This window comes from Rattus norvegicus, chromosome 7 (genome assembly GCF_021556685.1).
Source record: "Rattus norvegicus strain SHRSP/BbbUtx chromosome 7, alternate assembly SHRSP_T2T, whole genome shotgun sequence".
NCBI lineage: Eukaryota > Metazoa > Chordata > Mammalia > Rodentia > Muridae > Rattus > Rattus norvegicus.
Genome location: NC_141540.1, coordinates 129,875,504 through 129,894,497, shown reverse-complemented (window position 1 = coordinate 129,894,497; position 18,994 = coordinate 129,875,504). Strand labels below are relative to the sequence as shown.

General features: G+C 41.8%; 1 protein-coding gene across 50 annotated transcripts in view; it reads right to left on the bottom strand.

The window, feature by feature from the left end:
- Ppp6r2 (protein phosphatase 6, regulatory subunit 2) overlaps nucleotides 1–18,994 on the bottom strand; it is a 71,507-nt gene that overhangs the window by 34,534 nt on the left and 17,979 nt on the right. For 9 of the 50 annotated variants that reach the window (XM_087556656.1, XM_087556661.1, NM_001437902.1 and 6 more), the window contains 5 exon segments: nucleotides 14,328–14,428; nucleotides 8,392–8,519; nucleotides 7,135–7,290; nucleotides 3,932–4,014; nucleotides 3,502–3,549 (listed from right to left, as the gene is read on the bottom strand). The gene's annotated coding sequence lies outside the window, so the exon portion shown is untranslated. 50 annotated transcript variants of the gene reach the window in all.

The following is an 18,994-nucleotide window of genomic DNA, read 5'->3' as shown; positions in this document are numbered from 1 at the left end:
TGCTTTGGAGGCTGGGAGTATAGCTCAGTGGTAAAGCCATATACAAGGTCATTAGGTTTGTTTCTCAGCACTACAGAGGCAGGAATTGGATAGAAAGGAAGGGCCAGAGCAAGAAGGGAATGACAATGTGGCACAGCTACTTTGAAAAGAATCTGACCACTCTTTATAAAGTTAGGCGCACTCTCACCAGGTACTCAACCAGTTCTACTCTCAGGGCCAACATAAGAAAAATTAAATCCTATGTGTAATCTAAACTGAGAGGAGGTGGGCAGCCACCCGGTTCACAGTAGTTACACACAGGGAGCAGCTCAAATACCTGTTAACAGGTGAGTTACCTCCCCATATAACAGACCCTTCCTCCCTGCATAGAACAAGCACAACACGCTGGAGTGTCAGGGCAAGAAGGCCAATAGCTCCATTTATACGGAAGTCAGAAAGTGTGAAACAGACCTGAGGCAAGGAGAGTAGAGGCTGCAGAGGCTGTGCCAGGCCAGGGATATGGCACTGAAAACCACACTGTGACAGAAGGGAACTGGGCGGTAACATAAGGGCTAGGCTGAGAGTCAGGTCTTGAATGAGGTAGCATGGCTGTCACAGTTTACCTTGCAGAACCAGGTCTTAGTTAGGGTTTCTCCTGCTGTGAAAAGCGTGGTCATTGCAGGTGATCTTGGAAGGGAGGGTCTGTTCAGACTACACTTCCATGCCCCGGTCCTTTACAAGGCAGGGATGAATGCGGAGGCCACGTTGACACAGTGCTCACTGGCTCACTCCGTCTTGCTCACGGTTTTCCTATGTGCCCCAGGCACAGCCTCAGCTCCATCTACACCAGAGTGTCTAAGTGAAGACCCTCAGGAAAAACTCCCAGATTCACAATTCTCAAGGCTACTGGTCTCTTCTCCCTTTTCCTTCTTCTCTGTTTGGTTTTTGCGACAGGGTTTCTCTGTGTAGCCTTGGCTGTCCTGAAACTTGCTCTGTAGACCAGGCTGACCTTGAACTCAGAGATCCTCCTGCCTCTGCCTCCTGAGTGCTGGGATTAAAGGTGTGCACCACTGCCCAGATACTGGTCTCTCCTTAATCACCACTAATTTCTCAGCTCCAGCTAACCAGCATCAATTTGTACCATCAAACAAAGGTTTCATTTCAAAATAAGGTCTTGTTAATTACAGCCAATTCTTCAGTCTCAGCTGACCAGACCACAGACTCCTAATATCGCATAAATGGCCATGCGTCTCTGCTTCCTTCTGAAACTTCACAAACCACCCTCATCGCCACAGTGCTCTCCATTGTCTTCCGAGTTCCCAGGGAACAGCCCACAGAGCACGGAGCACCCAAGGGCTTTTCTAGCCTGTCTTAGGGTTTCTATTGCTGTGGTGAAGCACCATGACCAAAAAGCAAACTGGAGAGGAAAGGGTTTATTTGGCTTACCCTTCCAGATTGTAGTCCTCACTGGAGGAAGTCAGAACAAGAACTCAAGCAGGGCTGGATCCTAGAGGAGGGAGCTAGTGCAGAGGCCATGGACAGATGCTGCTTCCTGACCTGTTTCCCATGGCTTGCTTGCTTTTTTTTTTTTTTTAAAGATTTATTTCATGTATATAAGTCCACTGTAGCTGTCTTCACACACACCAGAAGAGGGCATCAGATCCCATTACAGATGGTTGTGAGCCACCATGTGTTGCTGGGAATTGAACTCAGGACCTCTGGAGGAGCAGTCAGTGCTCTTAACCGCTGAGCCATCTATCTCTCCAGCCCAAAAAACTTAAATCTTGTTGATATAGTCAGAGTTGAAAATAATTGACTCAAGGACAGACATAGGATGTGTGAAATTTAAAATATTCAAATGCAAGGCAAATGAGGAGGTCTCCGTGTTAACTTCCTTGTTGATGGGTACACTTGTCAGTCTCTGGTTAGAGAGATGACTCACCAAGTAATAGCCCTCGTTCTTGCAGGGGACCTGACCTGCTCATCATGGCTTGCTTTCTTATAGAACTCAGGACACCAGGCTTGGGATGGCACCACCCACCACATGCTGGGCCCTTTCCTATTGATCACTAGTTAAGAAAATGCCTAACAGATGGATCTCATAGAGGCATCCTTGAGGTTCCTTCCTCTCTGACAACTCTAACTTGTGTCAAGTTAACACACAAAACCATCTAGAACACAGCCCAAAGTTCAGATGCTACCATGAATCTCTCAAAAACACATGGCCAGGACTGTCATTGCAATACCCCATGGCCTGGTACCAATCCATCTTAGTTAGGGTTTCTACTGCTGTGACAAAGCCATGACATAAGCAATGGGAGTGGAAAGGGTTTATTTCAACTATACTTCCACATCATAATCCATCATAGAAGGAAGTCAAGGCAGGAACTGAAGGCAGGAACTGGAGCTGAAGCCTTTGCTGGACACTCCTTAGCGGCGTGCTCCCCACGGCTTGCTCAACCTGTGTTCTTATAGCACCCAGCACCACCAGCTCACAGTGTGTTGGGCCTCCCACACTAATCAAAAAAATGCCCACAGGCCAATCAGTCTGGCTTCTCAAAGGCCTCTAGCTTATGTCAAGGTGATGACTCTATGAACTAACTATGGACTGAGCCTGGCAATGGTGCTGTATGCCTTTAGTCCTGGCACACGGGAGAGGGGCAGGTAGGTGGATCTCTGAGTTCGAGTCTACAGAGTGAGTTGCAGGATAGCCAGGATTACAGGCAGGGCAGGTCTCTGTTAGTCCAAAACTAGCCTAATCCTCATGGCCAGTTCTAGCCCACACGAGGCTTCATACAAAGAGCCTGTCACAGAAAGGGGGTTGGGGGAGGGTCAAGATAACAAAATCGGGGTTGGGGATTTAGCTCAGAGCGCTTGCCTAGCAAGTGCAAGGCCCTGGGTTCGGTCCCCAGCTCCAAAAAAAAAAAAAAACCAAACTGCAAAACAGTAACCCCTGGCCCACCATGCTCAGCTCAACTAATCTATACTTTGTTTGGTTTTGGTCTCACTTTTTAAAAAAAATTGGTTTATACAATATAGCTAAAGTTGGCCTCAAACTCAAAATTCTTCTGCTTCAGCCTCCACAAAAGTCTAGGGCTGTAGATGCGTACTACCACACGCATAGCATTTATTATTCTATCAACTAAAAATTCATTCCTTTGGACATAACCATTCATCTGGCCAAAATTATGTTCAGTAGACATCTCTCTTCCTGATGATATGGCAAGGAAAAGGGATTATATTATTAGGAAAAGAGAATAGATATTTCAAGTTTAAAAATCATGTAAGTGGAATTATATCTATTACTAAATCTCTTAGCATCCATGACAAAGTGAATACATAACTAAGAAACTAGCAATAAAACAAACAAAAGCAAAGGCCAAAATGAAACATCTCCCATAATCTTGTCGACAAAAATAAGAAAGAAAAAATAAAAACTAAAGAATGAGGAAGTAGAAAACATTAAATAAAATGACAGACACTAGTACTAGTAGGCCGTGAGCACACGTGGGATGAACTTACCAATGCAGAAGTCTCTCAGACTGGATGTGCAAACCGCAACAATGTTTCCTATAAACAACACACGTTAGCCAAGTGCCATGGCTGTCACTTTAGTCCCAGCACTGGGAGGCAGAAGAAGGCAGACCTTTGTGAATTCAAGGAGCCTGGACCTCAGAGTGAGTTCCACAACAGCCAGGGATACACAGAGAGAGACCTTGTCTCAAGCAACAAACAAACAAATGATAATTACTTTAAAAAATTGAAGGCAGAAATATGACAACTGAAAAACACACAGTGGGCAAATGTAAACCAAAAGCTGAGATTCAATTAATATTTGATAAACTAACTTTAAGGCAAAAACAAAAAACCAACAACAAAAAACGGAAAGAAGTAAGAGGCAGTGTTATACACAGTAAAGAAGAAAGGATGCAAGCATGATAAACATACAGACCTTATGGGGTTCGGCAGCCTCTACCATGCAGCAGTAAACAGAAATCCACATAAACAAAACTGCCTTGGCCCTGGACATTGATCCTAGGGAAACAAAAACTTCATCACACAAAAACCTTCACATAAATGTTGACAGCAGCTTAACTGGTATCAGTCAAAAGCTAGAAGAGCATCAGAGCACTCAGGAGACAGAGTCAAGCACGTCTCTGTGAATTCGATGCTAGTCTGGTTTACACAGTGAGTTCTAGGACAGCCAGCACTACAGAGTGAGACCCTTTATCAAACCAAACAACAACAAAGCTAGAATCACATAGTACAATCACTGTCTTTGCATGCTAACTACAAAGGGGGGTAGGGAAGGCTGGCATCTACTTGGACAGTCTTCAAGCTGTAGGCTACAACACAACACGCATTACCAACACAATAAGGAAAATGGAGTTCTAAAAAGTCAGTCTAGGGGGCTGGAGAGATGGCTCAGTGGTTAAGAGCACTGACTGCTCTTCCAGAGGTCCTGAGTTCAAATCCAAAAAACCACATGGTGGCTCCCAACCATCTGAATAGGATCTGATGCCCTCTTCTGGTGTACATGAAGATACTGACAGTGTACTCACATACATAAAATAAATAAATATTTAAAAAAAAAAAAAGCTGGGGCTGGGGATTTAGCTCAGTGGTAGAGCGCTTACCTAGGAAGCGCAAGGCCCTGGGTTCGGTCCCCAGCTCCGAAAAAAAGAACCAAAAAAAAAAAAAAAAAAAGCCGGTCTATGCTTACTTTGATAACACATATACTAAAGTCAGACTAACATGGCCCCATGTAAGGAAGATATAAAAATGCATGAATCGTTCCTTATTTTCTTGCCTAACATGTATATGCTATAGAAACAGTTAACAAGAAAATAACTTTAAATGATGGCTGGCTTTAATGTCATATGAAAAGTTTATGTATAAGTACTATTGTTAAGAACGTATGTGTTGGGGGGTTGGGGATTTAGCTCAGCGGTAGAGCGCTTGCCTAGCAAGCCCAAGGCCCTCGGTTCGGTCCCCAGCTCCAAAAAAAACAAAAACAAAAAAAAAAAAAAAAAAAAAAAGTATGTGTTGGGATGGAGAGATAGCTCAGTGGCTAAGAGCACTGACTGCTCTTCCAGAGGTCCTGAGTTCAATTCCCAGTAACCACATGGTGACTCACAACCATCTGTAATGGGATCTGATGCCCTCTTCTGGTGTGTCTGAAGACAGCAATAATGTACTCACATACATAAAATAAATAAATGTTTAAAAAAAAAAAAAGAACATATGTGTTAAGTTCATGTAAGTGGAATAAATGTTTTATGATTGGGGAAAAATTGTTTTTGCGACAGAGTGTCCTGTTTGCCAAAATAACCTCAAACTCGCTATGTAGCTGAGAATCACCTTGACCTCCTAGTCTTTTTGCCTCTGTCTTTCTGCTGTTCAACAGGGCTCAAATCCAGGGCTTTCATTCATGTTAGGCAAGCATTCTGTCAACTGAGTTATTTCCAGCCCCCAAAAGAGAAAATACTGGTGAGTTGGGGGGGGGCACCTGATAAGTGTTTAGAAAATTATTACTGGGCAAAGTAAATCATTTCCAAAAGGCTGCATACTATGATCCCATTAACAACTTGGTAGGTTTGGTTTTGCTTGTTTTATTTGTTTGAGATACACAGTCTCACTCTAGTGCCAATAATTCTCCCACTTCAGCCTCTTAAGGTTAAGAGCACACTGCAATGCCTAGCTCCAGTATATTTTTAAATGATAAAATCTGAGAAATGGCATGATGGCTCATAACTTTAATCACAGCATTTGGAAGGCAGAGGCAGGTGGCTCGCTGTGAGTTCAAGGTCAGCCTGGTCTATATAGCAAGCAAGTTCCAGGACAGCCAGAGCTACTTAGAGAGACCCTATCTCAAAAGAACAAACAACAACAAAATTCTAGAAACCGAAGCTGAAGAGATGGCTCAGTGGTTAGGAGAGCACTAGTTGTTTTCACAGAAGACCTGGGTTTCAGTTCCAGCATCCACATGGCGGCTCACAACCATATGTAACTCCAGCTTTGGGGGTCTTATACCTGTCTTCTTCTGACATCTTTTTTTTTTTTTTTTGGAGCTTGGGATCGAACCCAGGGCCTTGCGCTTCCTAGGCAAGTGCTCTACCACTGAGCTAAATCCCCAACCCCTTCTTCTGACATCTTAAGGCACCAGGAATACACATAGTACAGACATATATGCAGGCAAAGCATTCATACACACAAAATAAATAAAACATTTTTAAAATTATGAATGGGAGGACAGTGTGGTGATTAATATTGTTAACTAACAGGATCTAGAGTCACCTAGTAGACAAGGCCCTGGCGTATTGTGAGAGAACGCCTTTAAGTTAACTGAAGTGGGAAGATACACCAAAGATTGGGCAGCTATTCCCTGGGCTTGGGTTCTAGACCTCATAAGAAGGAAGGCAGCTCTGCACGGGGACCTGTGAACTCCCCATCACTAGCTGTGAACTCAACACCACCACTGCCCAGTGGATACAGCACACTTCTTAAATCTATGGACTTACGTCTTACAAGTTTTTGAAAAGTTTAAAACTCATAATACTTTAAAAATGCCGTGCCTCTCCATCTTCCCTATTTTTACAGTAGAATTCCAACTACCCATTTACATTCCTTTTATTGTAACCTATTTTTGCTAAATCTCAATTTCTATTTCCATCTCTCAGTTCAACACTGAATGATTTTTCAGTTACATATGACAGTTCACTAATTCTGTCTTAAATATGTTTAATCTATTTAAATTCACAAGTGCCTTTAGCTGATGAGCCATCTTATAGGTCCAATTATTGAATATTTCTTTCAAACCTTGTTTATTGTTTTGTTTTGTTTTAATAGAAGTAGGGTCTCAATGGTACAAGCTGATCTTAAATTTATGGTGATCATCTTACCTCAGATTTTCAAATCCTGGGATTACAGGTGTCAAACACCATGCCTTGTCTCTATACCCTGTCTTCCACAGAGATGCTTAACTATCCACAGATGGCTGGCTGGTTACCACTGAGAACATCCTTGTCCATAACCAGCTTTGGACTTAGTGAGTCAACACAGCAGGATAAGCTTCCCATTCTGACTACTGTCCTTGAGATTCCTTCCAGACTATAAGGAACAACAAGATATGGCCAATACCTCCTACATGCTTACCAGCAGTGAATGAAGAAAGGAGCCGTACGTTCTGCTTCTCTATTTCCCAGGGTGACAGAACCGACCGGAAGAAAGAGGGTAGAATCAAACACAAGTGCTGCCCATGTGATCCTATAGTTCCGTGAAAGAGTCCAACAGAACGCGCTGTGGTAGAGACTGTTGCCAAGAGAGAATTAGAATCTATCTAATTCTCTATCTATCTATCTATCTATCTATCTATCTATCTATCTATCTATCTAACTATCTATCTATCACTATCCAGCCACAAATCAGCTCTTATGTTTTTTTCTATTTTAACTTTTTAAATTTATCAATTACAAATATGGTGATGGCCCATGCAGAGGCAGGTAACTGTAAGTTCAAGGCCAGCATGGTCTATATGGTGAGTTCCAGGACAGCCAGGGCTATAAAGAAAGGCTTTTAAATTTAAAAACTAAACAACTTTACTTATCATTACTGTGTATATGTGTGTAATGTGTGTCAGTACAGATGCATTTATGCCATCCCACACATCTAGAGATCAAAAAACAACCTTTTGGGGTCAATTCTCTCCTTCCAATCTGAGTTTCAGAGATCAAACTGGGGTCATCACGCTCCTGGAATAGGTACTGTGGTCATCAAGTCATACTGCCAGCCCTTTTCTTTTCAATTGAGAACAGTTGGGATAAAACAAGCTTCTTAAATCTGTGGCTTTTGTCTTTGTTTTTGAAAAGTGGAGCCTTTCTATCACAGCAACAAATAAGGAAACAATGCCCAGAGCATGCTTTATTCTCAAGAGAACTAATGCTTTCTTCAGGACAGAACAAAAGAGAGCTGCCATGACATTCAGTGTCCTATCTCCTATCTCCTCTCTCTCACCCTTGGGCCTTATCTAAATGTTTAGGACAACAAAATGCTGGCAAGAAACTACAGGTGCTGTGATGCTCAGCTGTAATCCCAGCATTCAGGACACAGAGGAGTATCCTAAGTTTAAGAACAGTTTTGGCAGCCAGGTGATGGGGGACAGGGTGGGGGTTCCCCTTTAATCCCAGCATTTGGGAGGCAAGAGGCAGGTATATCTCAGTAAGTTCAAGGTCTGTCTGATCTACAGAGTTAGTTCCACAACAGGCAAGGCAGTGAAACCCTGTCTTACAAACAAAAACAGTCAGCCTTGGCTACATAGTGAGATCCTGCCATCTGACTTCAAATGTCCATCTGTAAAATATATTTGAGTAACCTGTACAATAAGCTAGAATTTAACTGAAAAGATCACCTTACCTTCTATGGCAATACCTTGTTTAAATCTTGTATTCAGGCAAAATAAAAAGCATTTGGGCTCTTTCTTTTGTATACATGCAATTTTAAAAAAGGTGTTTTCATTCTGCAAAGAGTTTTGGTTGGTTTACCTGAAAATGAAAGAAAAAATATTTAATTTTCTTTTATAGGGTTAATATGCATCTTAGTTTCTTTTCCTGATTCTGTGATAAAACACAAGAGCATCTTAAGGAAGGGCTGGTTTAGCTCTCAGTTCCAGGTCCTTCATGTACAGAAGGAACTTGAAACAGTCAGTCAAAAAATATCTGTACTCAGCCCACTGTCTCCTCTCACTCTCTCTCATACAGTCTAAGGCCACTGCCCACAGTATGATGCCGCCCACAGTGGGCAGCCTTCCGCCTCAGTCACTGCAATCACCATAATCTCCTGCACACATGACTGCAGGTCCATTTCCCAAGTGATTCTAGACCCTGTCAAGTAGTTCACAATGTCATCACACTAACAAAAATGTCAGACCAAAAACAAAGGACAACGAAATAAATCAACTATTATTTCGATTGTCATCTTGATAGGACTGAGAAGCACCTAAGAGAGCTATAAAGCTCCTCTGGATGTGTCTGAGGGCATCAAGAGATGACTGATTATGGTGAGAAGACCTGCCTTGAAGGTATAGTTGACAGCACCTAATAGGCTGAGGGCCTGAAAAAGAATTACACAGAAAAACAGAGAGGCTAGCTAACAGATATATATATATATATATATATATATATATATATAGTGTTATAATAATATATAATATTATATAATATATAGTGTTATCCCTAGTGCTGAATTAAAGGCATGCCCCCACTATATCCAGACTCACAGTGTAGGGTTTTATTGTTATTTGTTTTGTTTTTTTAAAAGATTTATTCATTTATTATATATAAGTACACTGTAGCTATCTTCAGATACACCAGGAGAGGGTATTGGATCTCTTTACAGATGGTTGTGAGCTACCATGTGGTTGCTGGGAATTGAACTCAGGACCTCTGGAAGAGCAGTCTTAACCAGTGAGCTGTCTCTCCAGCCCCTTGTTTTGGTTTTGATACAGGGTCTCACAATGAGGTCTTAACACTCACTGTGTAGACCAGGCTGGCCTTGAACTCATACAGCTCTGCCTGCCTTCATCTCCTGAGTGTTGGGATTAAAGACCACCACACCTTTGGTTCTCTCTCTCTTTTTTTTTTTTCCCTTTGCTGTGGAGAGGGGAACACCTTCAAGATCTGTTTTTTCTGTGTAGACCTGGCTGCCCTGAATCTCACTCTGTAGACCAGGCTAGCCTCAAACTCAAGAGATCTGCCTGGCTCTGGCTCTGGCTCTGCCTCCCACATGTTGGGATTAAAAGTGCATGCCACTATGCCCAGCCACAGTGAGGTTCCTAGGCCTCTAGAACTGGTTTGATTATAGAAGGTTTTTGGAATAGCTTGGAGAAACACATTAGAAAGAATTTAGGATGTTATAAATTGAGGTTTCGGGCTGGAGAGATGGCTCAGTGGTTAAGAGCACTGACTGCTCTTCTAGAGGTCCTGAGTTCAAATCCCAGCACTCACATGGTGGCTCACAACCATCTGTAATAGGATCCGATGCCCTCTTCTGGTGTGTCTAAAGACAGCTACAGTATATTCATATAAATAAAATAAATCTTAAAAAAAAAAAAGAAAAAATTGAGGTCTCTAGGTAATTCTGCTAGGATCTCAGAAGATCAGAATACTGACAGAAGTGTGGAAAAGAACATTTTCATATAAGAACAATGTCTATATTAGGAACTAAATTAATCAGAAGCCACTTGTATTTCATTGTGGGGAAAAAATGTTTTTACCTATGTTCTGTCAGTGCCTGAGACTATGTGGAGGCTGAGTTAATATTTTATTTATTTTTTTTAATTTGTATGGGTGTTTTGCCTGAATGTGGATCTGGGAATTGGATGCCTTGGAACTGGAGTTATAGATGGCTGTGAGCCACCATGTAGGTGCTGAGAATTGAATTTGGGTCTTCTGATGGAGGAGCCAGAATTCCTAACCACTGAGAATCCCTCTAGCTTCTAAAAGGCTGAATTAAAGGTAAATAGCTAACTTCTGGTGCAGGCCAGGTCTCCCTAGACCTTTCATTCCTGTCTCTCCAGACTTCCTCTTTATCCTACCATGGCGTTTCTCCAGAGGCCCCTCCACCCTACCCACTTCCTGAGGACTCTGCCTCTCAGTTCAGATCCAGCTTAAGGCTTTCCCTCAACCCTCCCAGCTTTCCCTTCTGGTCCATCTCCACTCCTTTGTCAGCCACCAACCCCTCAGAAATCTTTTTACCAGGGATTCCCAGTGGGAGTACTGGGCTGGGCTGGGACACCAGAAGACAATTTTCACTATCCTTCCAGCCCCCCATGCTCATCTTTCCGGTTTTACACTCCCTGGGGACTGTCTCTTGGTGCAGACCCAGCCTCCCTAGCTCTTCCCTGTGGACTTATTGTTTTGATTCTTTTTTGTTTTTTTTTCTTAAATATTCATTTATTTTATTTATATGAGTACACTGTAGCTGTCTTCAGGCACACCAGAAGAGGGCATCAGATACCGTTACAGATGGTTGTGAGCCACCACGTGGTTGCTGGGATTTGAACTCAGGACCTCTGGAAGAGTAGTCAGTGCTCTTAACCACTGAGCCATCTCTCCAGCTTTATTGTTTTGTTTTGCTTTCAGGATTTGTTTTTGTCTTATTGTTCTCATGCTTGTTTATTTATTTTTTTGTTTGTTTTGTAGGAGGAGTTGTATTTCTTAGTTTCTTCTGTTTTGTTTTTGTTTCTTGTTTGTTCATTTGTTTGGAAAGAGACAGAAAAAAAAAGAACATAAATTGGGTGAGTAGGATCAGGAAGGAACTTGAGAGCAAAACCATGAACTTAAGTTAGGAATTAAATAATTAATCTAGCAAAGTAAATTTGACAGCATCCTAGCATTCGAGCTGAAGCATGGATACTGGCGGCTGTTTTTAGAGACGATCACAGCATGAATATGAGCAAACACAAGGTAGAAGAAAGGCCAGAAAGCTTTCAGTTTCCTCAGCAAAGCACCAAAGTAAAGTTGGGGCCAAGAAAAGGGTGGCTGCTGAAAAGACAAAGGTACTTAAAAAGAAGCCAAGTGTTTTGCATCAGAACAATAGGAACTGGCTGCTCTCACCCAAAGTTGGTTGAGGCTTAAAGGTTTCAACTCTGGTGCATCCTATTGGTGCTGGGTCTCTTAGGAAAGTGTTTCAGTCATCTAAGCACTCAGAGGACATTGTCCAAGAGGCACCAGCTACGGACCAAGCTCTGGCAGACTGGGAATGTTCATGTAATGCTCAGGCTGGTAGTCAGTCCTAAGCACTATGAAAAAGCAGACCGAGCAAGCCAGGAAGCCCCACCACTTCATGACCTCTACTTCATCAGGTCTTCCTGCCTCCAGGTTCTGTGTTCAGAGATGAACTATGATACAGAGGTGTAACAAAATAAACCCTTTCCTCCCCATATTGCGTTCCAATATGGTGTTCCATCACAGCAATAGAAACTCTAAGGCATAGAATCATGGGGGTTTTCATTCTGGTTTCAAAGAAAAGTCTGGACGACCAGGCAATGTGTGGTAGGGTCTGGATCCCCCTAGAAAATCCCTCAGAAGACAGATGCGTAACACTGTAAAGGTAAGGCCAAGATTCAATAGAGACTCCAGAGGGGTTGGGGATTTAGCTCAGTGGTAGAGCGCTTGCCTAGCCCGCGCAAGGCCCTGGGTTCGGTCCCCAGCTCTGGAAAAAAAAAAAAAAGAGAGACTCCAGGAGTCAGATGTGGTGACTCATATCTGAATTCAGCACTGGCAAGACTGAGGTACGAGGATTACAATGAGTTCGAGGTCAGCATGGGTTACACAGTAAGTAAAGTAAAGTAAAGTAAATAAATAAGGCTAAAGAGATCGCTCAACAGTTAAGAGCACATACTATACTTAACAGAAGACAAGAGTTCAATTCTCAGCACCCACATCTGGCAGCCCACAACCACCTGTAACTCCAGGGTGCCTCTGGCCTTTATGAGGACCTGTACTCACATATGTATACCTCCTTCCTCTGTACATAATTAAAAATAAAGAGGACTGGAAAGATGGCTCAGTGTTAAGAGCACTGACTGATCTTCCAGAGGTTCTGAGTTCAATTCCCAGCAACCACATGGTGGCTCACAACCATCTGTGCCCTCTTCTAGTATGTTTGAAGACAGTGACTGTACTCACATACAAAGTAAATAAATAAATCTTAAAAAATAAAATAAATGGGCTGGAGAGATGGCTCAGTGGTTAAGAGCACTGACTGCTGTTCCAGAGGTCCTGAGTTCAATTCCCAGCAACCACATGGTGGCTCACAACCATCTGGGATCTGATGTCCTCTTCTGGTGTGTCTGACAGCTACAATGTATTTATATATAATAAATAGATCTTTAAAAAATAAAATTAATAATAAAAAATAAAAATAAATACATAAAGAAGTTAAGAGTTGCCACAAACATGGAATGTATGCTGGGGAAAATTACGGAAGTGAACACTCCAGCTCAAGAGAAAAGGCCACATGGTTATAACCAGCAAGGCCATAGGGATAAGGCTGTTTAGGACCTTGGGAACTCACATCATACCACCCACTTCTCCAAATGCCAGTCATGGAGCTGGAGGGTTTGTGCCCACAAATAATTTTGTGTGTGTACATGCCATGCCAAGACAATTTGTGGCAGTCAGTTCTCTCCTCTCAGCTTGTATGTGGGTCCCTGGAAGCAAACTCAGTTGTCAGGGGGCAGCAAGTGCCTTTATGCATCTAGCCAAGCAAGAAAACGAGGGCCTGCCTAGCTTTAGTCTGACACTTCCCTGCTATTCTGCAATTCTTTCTTTTGGAAATACTGGGACACTTGGCACTGCTGAGAGTGTGTACTCTGCACGACTGTGCACTGAAGCATGCTACTTATTTTACTTCCCAGGACTTACAGCTAAGATTTTCAGAGCTTTAGAATATGCTTTGGACTTAGAATTTTAAATAACACTGGAAAGACCTATTAGAGAATAGATTTGCATTACACTGTCAACAGGAGACTTTTGGGAGCCAAAAGTGGAATATTATAGTTTAAAGAGATGTGTTTACGGGGCTGGGGATTTAGCTCAGTGGTAGAGCGCTTACCTAGGAACCGCAAGGCCCTGGGTTTGGTCCCCAGCTCCGAAAAAAAGAACCAAAAAAAAAAAAAAAAATGTGTTTAGATATCAAGTTGACAAGGGATAGACAACTCGTGGTGGTCAAGATTTTAGTAAAATACACTCTGGTTGTGTCTGTGAGTGTTTTTAGAGAACATTACTAAGTGTATTAAGACCCAACCTGAAGTATGCCACACCAATTCTTACGCTAGGAATCTAAATGGAAAAAAAGGAGAAAATGAAGCCAGGCAGTGGTGGTGCACACCTTTAATTTCAGGACTTGGGAGGCAGAAGCAGGTGGATATCTGAGTCTTTGGCTAGCCCGGTCTACACAGTGAGTTCCAGGACAACCAGGACTACACAGAGAAATTTTGTCTGGGGTTAAAAAAAAAAAAAAAAAAAAAAAAAGCTAGCTAGTCTAGACATTTCCCCCTATGTTTCCTTACCAGCACAATGCAAACTACTTTTTGTTCCAGCATACCCTGACATGATTAAAACCTCTGAAACTGACTGTAAGCCCAGAATCATCTTTCCACCCTTGTTTTGTTTTGCTCAGCTGGTCACATTATCTGGTGTCATTATCTAGTCATAATGACATAAAACTGACACATTATCTTTAGTTAGTATCCAAATCACCAGAACATTTCAAAATTAAGGAACCAAAAAACTTATGTTGCTTATTCTACAAAAATTTAGTATTGCCTTGGACGTGGTGGCACACACCTTTGATCTCAGCACTCAGGAGGCAGAGGTAGGCAGATCTCTATGAGTTCAAGGCCCGCCTGGTCTATGGAGAGAGTTCCAGGACAGCCAAGGCTGAGAACCTGTATCAAAAAAGCAAAACAAAAACAATTTAGTATTAATACAAATCCATTCTATCCATTCTGTATTTGACTAACTCGCTCAGTGGTTAAAATGGCACCCCAAACAGTCCACAGACCATAGGTGTTGAACATGAATGATTATAGTGCCATGTAACTCAGGAGCCTGAAGAAAAAGATCTCTAGAGGCCAAGAGTTCAAGGCCAGCCTGGGCAATTCTAGAAGGTATTGTTTTGTTTCTTTTTCATCTGGAGATACATATATTAAATGAACTAAGCCAGTCTAAGAGAGACAATGTTGCATGTTTTCTTTCCCTTGTCGTTCTAGACTTTATAGATACATAGAAGCAAGATTGTCTGGAGGAACAAAGGGGAACAAAGGGGAGTGAGGAAGGAAAAGAAAAAAGCAGTAGGGGAGAGAGAGAGAATGTGCTCAAAGAATATTATAGACTTGCAAGAAAGTGGCTTTTGGTAACCAAGTACAATTAATTTAAAAAATAAAAAGAACCTGAGGGCCTGAGAAAGATTGGTTGGAAGTTCCCAGTCTTAGAACTGTGCTGGAGACCCATTAACAAATGCATATTCCTGCTGTGGTGGTTTGAATGAGAATGGACCCCATGGACTCATATGCTTGCAAGTCTAGTAACCAGTTGGTAAACTACTTGGGAGTGTTAGGAGGTGAACCCTCCTTGGAGTAGGTGTGTTACAGGAGGTAGACATGGAGGTTTCTTTCTTTTCTTTTCCTTCTTTCTTTCTGTCTGTCTTTCATTTGTTCATCCATTAGAGGTTTCTTTCTTTTCTTTCTCTTTCTCTCTTTCTTTCTTTCTTTCTTTCTTCCTTTCTTTCATTTCTTCGTTTGTTTGTCCTTTGGGGTTTTTTTTCCCTCCAAGACAGGGTCTTACTATAGAGCTCTGGTTGTTCTGGAACTCACTATGTAGACTAAGCTGGCCTCAAACTCACAGAGATCTGCCTACTTCTGCCTCCCAAGTTCCGGGATTATAGGTGTGAAACATTACATCCAAAGTCCATGCCGGGCCCAGTGTCCCTGTCTCTCTGCTGCCTGCAGATCAGAATGTAAAATTGTCAGCTACTTCTCCAGCACCATGCCTGCCTTGAGTGATAACATGTTCCCCACCATGATGATAATGGACTAACCCTCTGAGCCAGCTTCAATCAAATGCTTTCCTTTAGAAGAATTGCCATGAAACTCCTTGAAACAACAGAAGACACCTGAGCACAAGCTAACTGACAATTCCCCTCAACTTGTAGAAGAAAAACACTATTTACTGTGCTCTTTAACCACCTCCAACATAACAATACACATTCCTCAAAGAAATGACTAACTCCGAGGACTGCAGCAAAAAAATACACACACACACACACACACACACACACACACACACACACACACTCACACACACGTCCATTAATAAGTACAGGCAGCTGGACAAACTGGCACACACCTGTAATCTCAGCATTCACCAGGCAGATCTCTATAAGCTCAAGGCCAGACTGCTGGTCTACAGACCAAGACCCTGTCCAAAAAAGAAGAAAAGAAAAAAGAAAAAGAAAGATGGAAAAGAAAAAAGAATAAAACAAAACAGAACAGTGCTTTTCTATTTTTCTTGAATTGAATACAAGATATAAGCAAGATATTTCCATAGACCATAAGGTGATCTTCCTTGCATGTTTCCTCATATAGAATCTAGACATTTATGTATTTAATACATATATGCATGGATATAAAGGTGTGAGAGCAAAAGGAGGGACTATATGGGAGGAAGAAGGGGACCAGTAGGAGGAAGGATGTGGAAGGTAATGGAGCATAAATATAAACAAGATGAAATTGTCTTGTGTGACAAGTAAAAAATTAATGATAAAAAAAGTAGAGAGATCCTGTCTTTTAAAAAAAGAGAAAAAAAGAAATTGGGAGACAAAAGACAAAAAGTAGAAACAACTGCAGTGTGCATCAACAGATGAATGAATAAACAAAATAAGATACAGGCATCTGGGGGCTGTAGCTCAGTGGTAAAGTACAAGCTTAGCATGCACACAGCATGCATACAACCCTGACACCAAAGAACATGCACATAAACAAAAGGCAGAATAGTGCTCCTACTGAAAAGGAAATTCAAGGTAGGTGATTCTCTATGATTTTCAGGCCAGCCTACAGAGCCAGCTCCACAGCCAGGGCTACATAGAGAAACCTTGTCTCTTAATTAATTAATTAATTAATTAAAAACCCAAACAGCATGTAATTCTATTCATGAGGAAATTAGAATACTTGGTTTCAAAGACAGAAAGTTCAACAGCAGTTGCCAAGGAGCTGAAGGGAGGGTGAGTCAACAGCTGCTATACACTGGGTACAAAGTTTCAACTGGACAGATGGGGCTGTAATCCCTGATGGGTGCTTGCCTAGCATGTGGTAGCTCCTTGGTTTAAGCTCCAGCATTGCAGGTTTTCTTCAGGAATCTCTCTGGAATAAGCTCTCCAACACCAAAGAGAGAATGACAATAGATGAGAGGAAATTATTCACCAGTAGACCAAAGCGCAGATAGCTCTTGAAAGGTACGGGCCCAGTTTGCATTATCATTTTATATTCTAACACCATAAGGTGGGGCAAGTGAGCAAGATTGGTCTGGTTTCCACAGATCCACCTTCTCGGCTGTTCCATGTAGCAAATGAAGTCATTCATGATTGGCAAAAGGTGGTACAAGCAGTGCTTTGAGTGAATCACTAAATATAACAACAAATCAATGTGTAATAATTGTTTTTTTCTACCTTATTCTACTTCAAGGAGTAAAAAAAATAGAGAAGAAAAGCAGTTCTGTGACAGAAAGTTTTTTAGTCCAGGGGCTGAATAATGATGATATACAGCATAGACTGCTACAGTGGTGGCTTTCATATTATGTATACTTATTACAGCTAACTGAAAATTCAGTGGACTTGGTAGCCCAGCTACCTGGGAGGCTGCAATGAGAGGCTCATTAATTCATCACTACCCTTAGCAACACAAGCACACCCTCTTTAAAAATGTCACTTAGCTAGGATTGACATTGCTTGCCTTCAATCCCAGAACTCAGTGTTCCGAGAGGGGAGGCAGAGGCTGGTAGGTATCTGTGAGTTCAAGGGCAACCTGGTTCAGCAAGTTCCAGGACAGCCAGGGCTACCCTGTTCCCCACCAAAAAAAATTCATGTAAACACTTTAGAATAATAATACACAAAGGCCTTTAAATACATGTCATTATCTTTTATTTTATTAACTTACAAAAATAATGAAGAATTAAGTAGCTATAGAATTTGAGTGTTTGTTTTGAAAGAATTTAAATGAGGGATTGGAATGGCTCATCACTGGTTGCTCTTCCAGGGAACCTGGGTTCAGTTCCCAGCACCCACATGACAACATACAATCATCTTTTAAGTACAGTCCCAGGAGACCCGGCACCACCACACAGACATACATACACATAAAATAAAAATAAATACATTTAAAAACTTTGAATGAACTAGATTCAGTGGAACAGAACTAAGGAAAAGAGAGGACCACATTTCAAATTTTAAAATTCTAACATTAAAAAAGTATAGAATTTTAAATTAGAAGACTTGGGCTATTTTTTTATTTGTTTGTTTAAGATATGATCTCACAGTCAGGTGTGGTAGTAGTTCATGCTTTTAGTCCCAGTACATGGGAGGCAGAGGTAGGCCTATCACTATGTTCAAGGCCAACTTAGTCTACATAGTCTAGGTCAGCCATGGTGAGTCTTTGTCTCAAAAATAAATCAAATTAGAAGAAGTGTGTGTGCAGGCCTATATGTGTGAGTGTGTCAGGGGAGTTAGAGAGAGAGAGAGAGAGACAGAAAGATGCCTCAACCATTAAGAGCAAATACTAGGGGTTGGGGATTTAGCTTAGTGGTAGAGCGCTTGCCTAGCAAGCGCGAGGCCCTGGGTTCAGTCCTCAGCTCCGAAAAAAAGGAAAAAAAAAAAAAAAAAGAGCAAATACTGATCTTGTGAAAGACTGGAGTTTAGTTGACAGCATTACATGGAGTGACACCAAGTGTCTCACAAAACCTGTATGTCCAATTCCAGAGGATTTGATGCTTCTGGCCTCCAAGGACATTTGCATTCATGTGCAGACATACACATAATGAGAAATAAAATTAAAACCTAGCCAGGAATGGTGATACTCAGCTTTAATTCAAAGACTTGGGAAGCAGAGGCAGAGGCAGATAGATCTACAAAGTGGAGACCTAACTCCAAAAATAAATTAAGTTAAAATTAAAAATCTTTATAGAGCATATGGAGAACTGCCTGAGGAACAAACTTGTCTGAGTATTTGGCCAGGAGCAAGTAAGGCACAGTCTAACTCCAAACACAAAAGGAGAAAGGGAAAACAGGGATGCTGGCTTCAGTCAAAAGTCAACATCCTGGGGGTTGGGGATTTAAGTTCAGCGGTAGAGCGCTTGCCTAGCAAGCACAAGGCCCTGGGTTCAATCCCCAGCTCCGAAAAAAAAAAAAAAAAAAAAGTCAACATCCTAAAATTCTAGACCTCTGTAATGAAAACCTTTCTCAC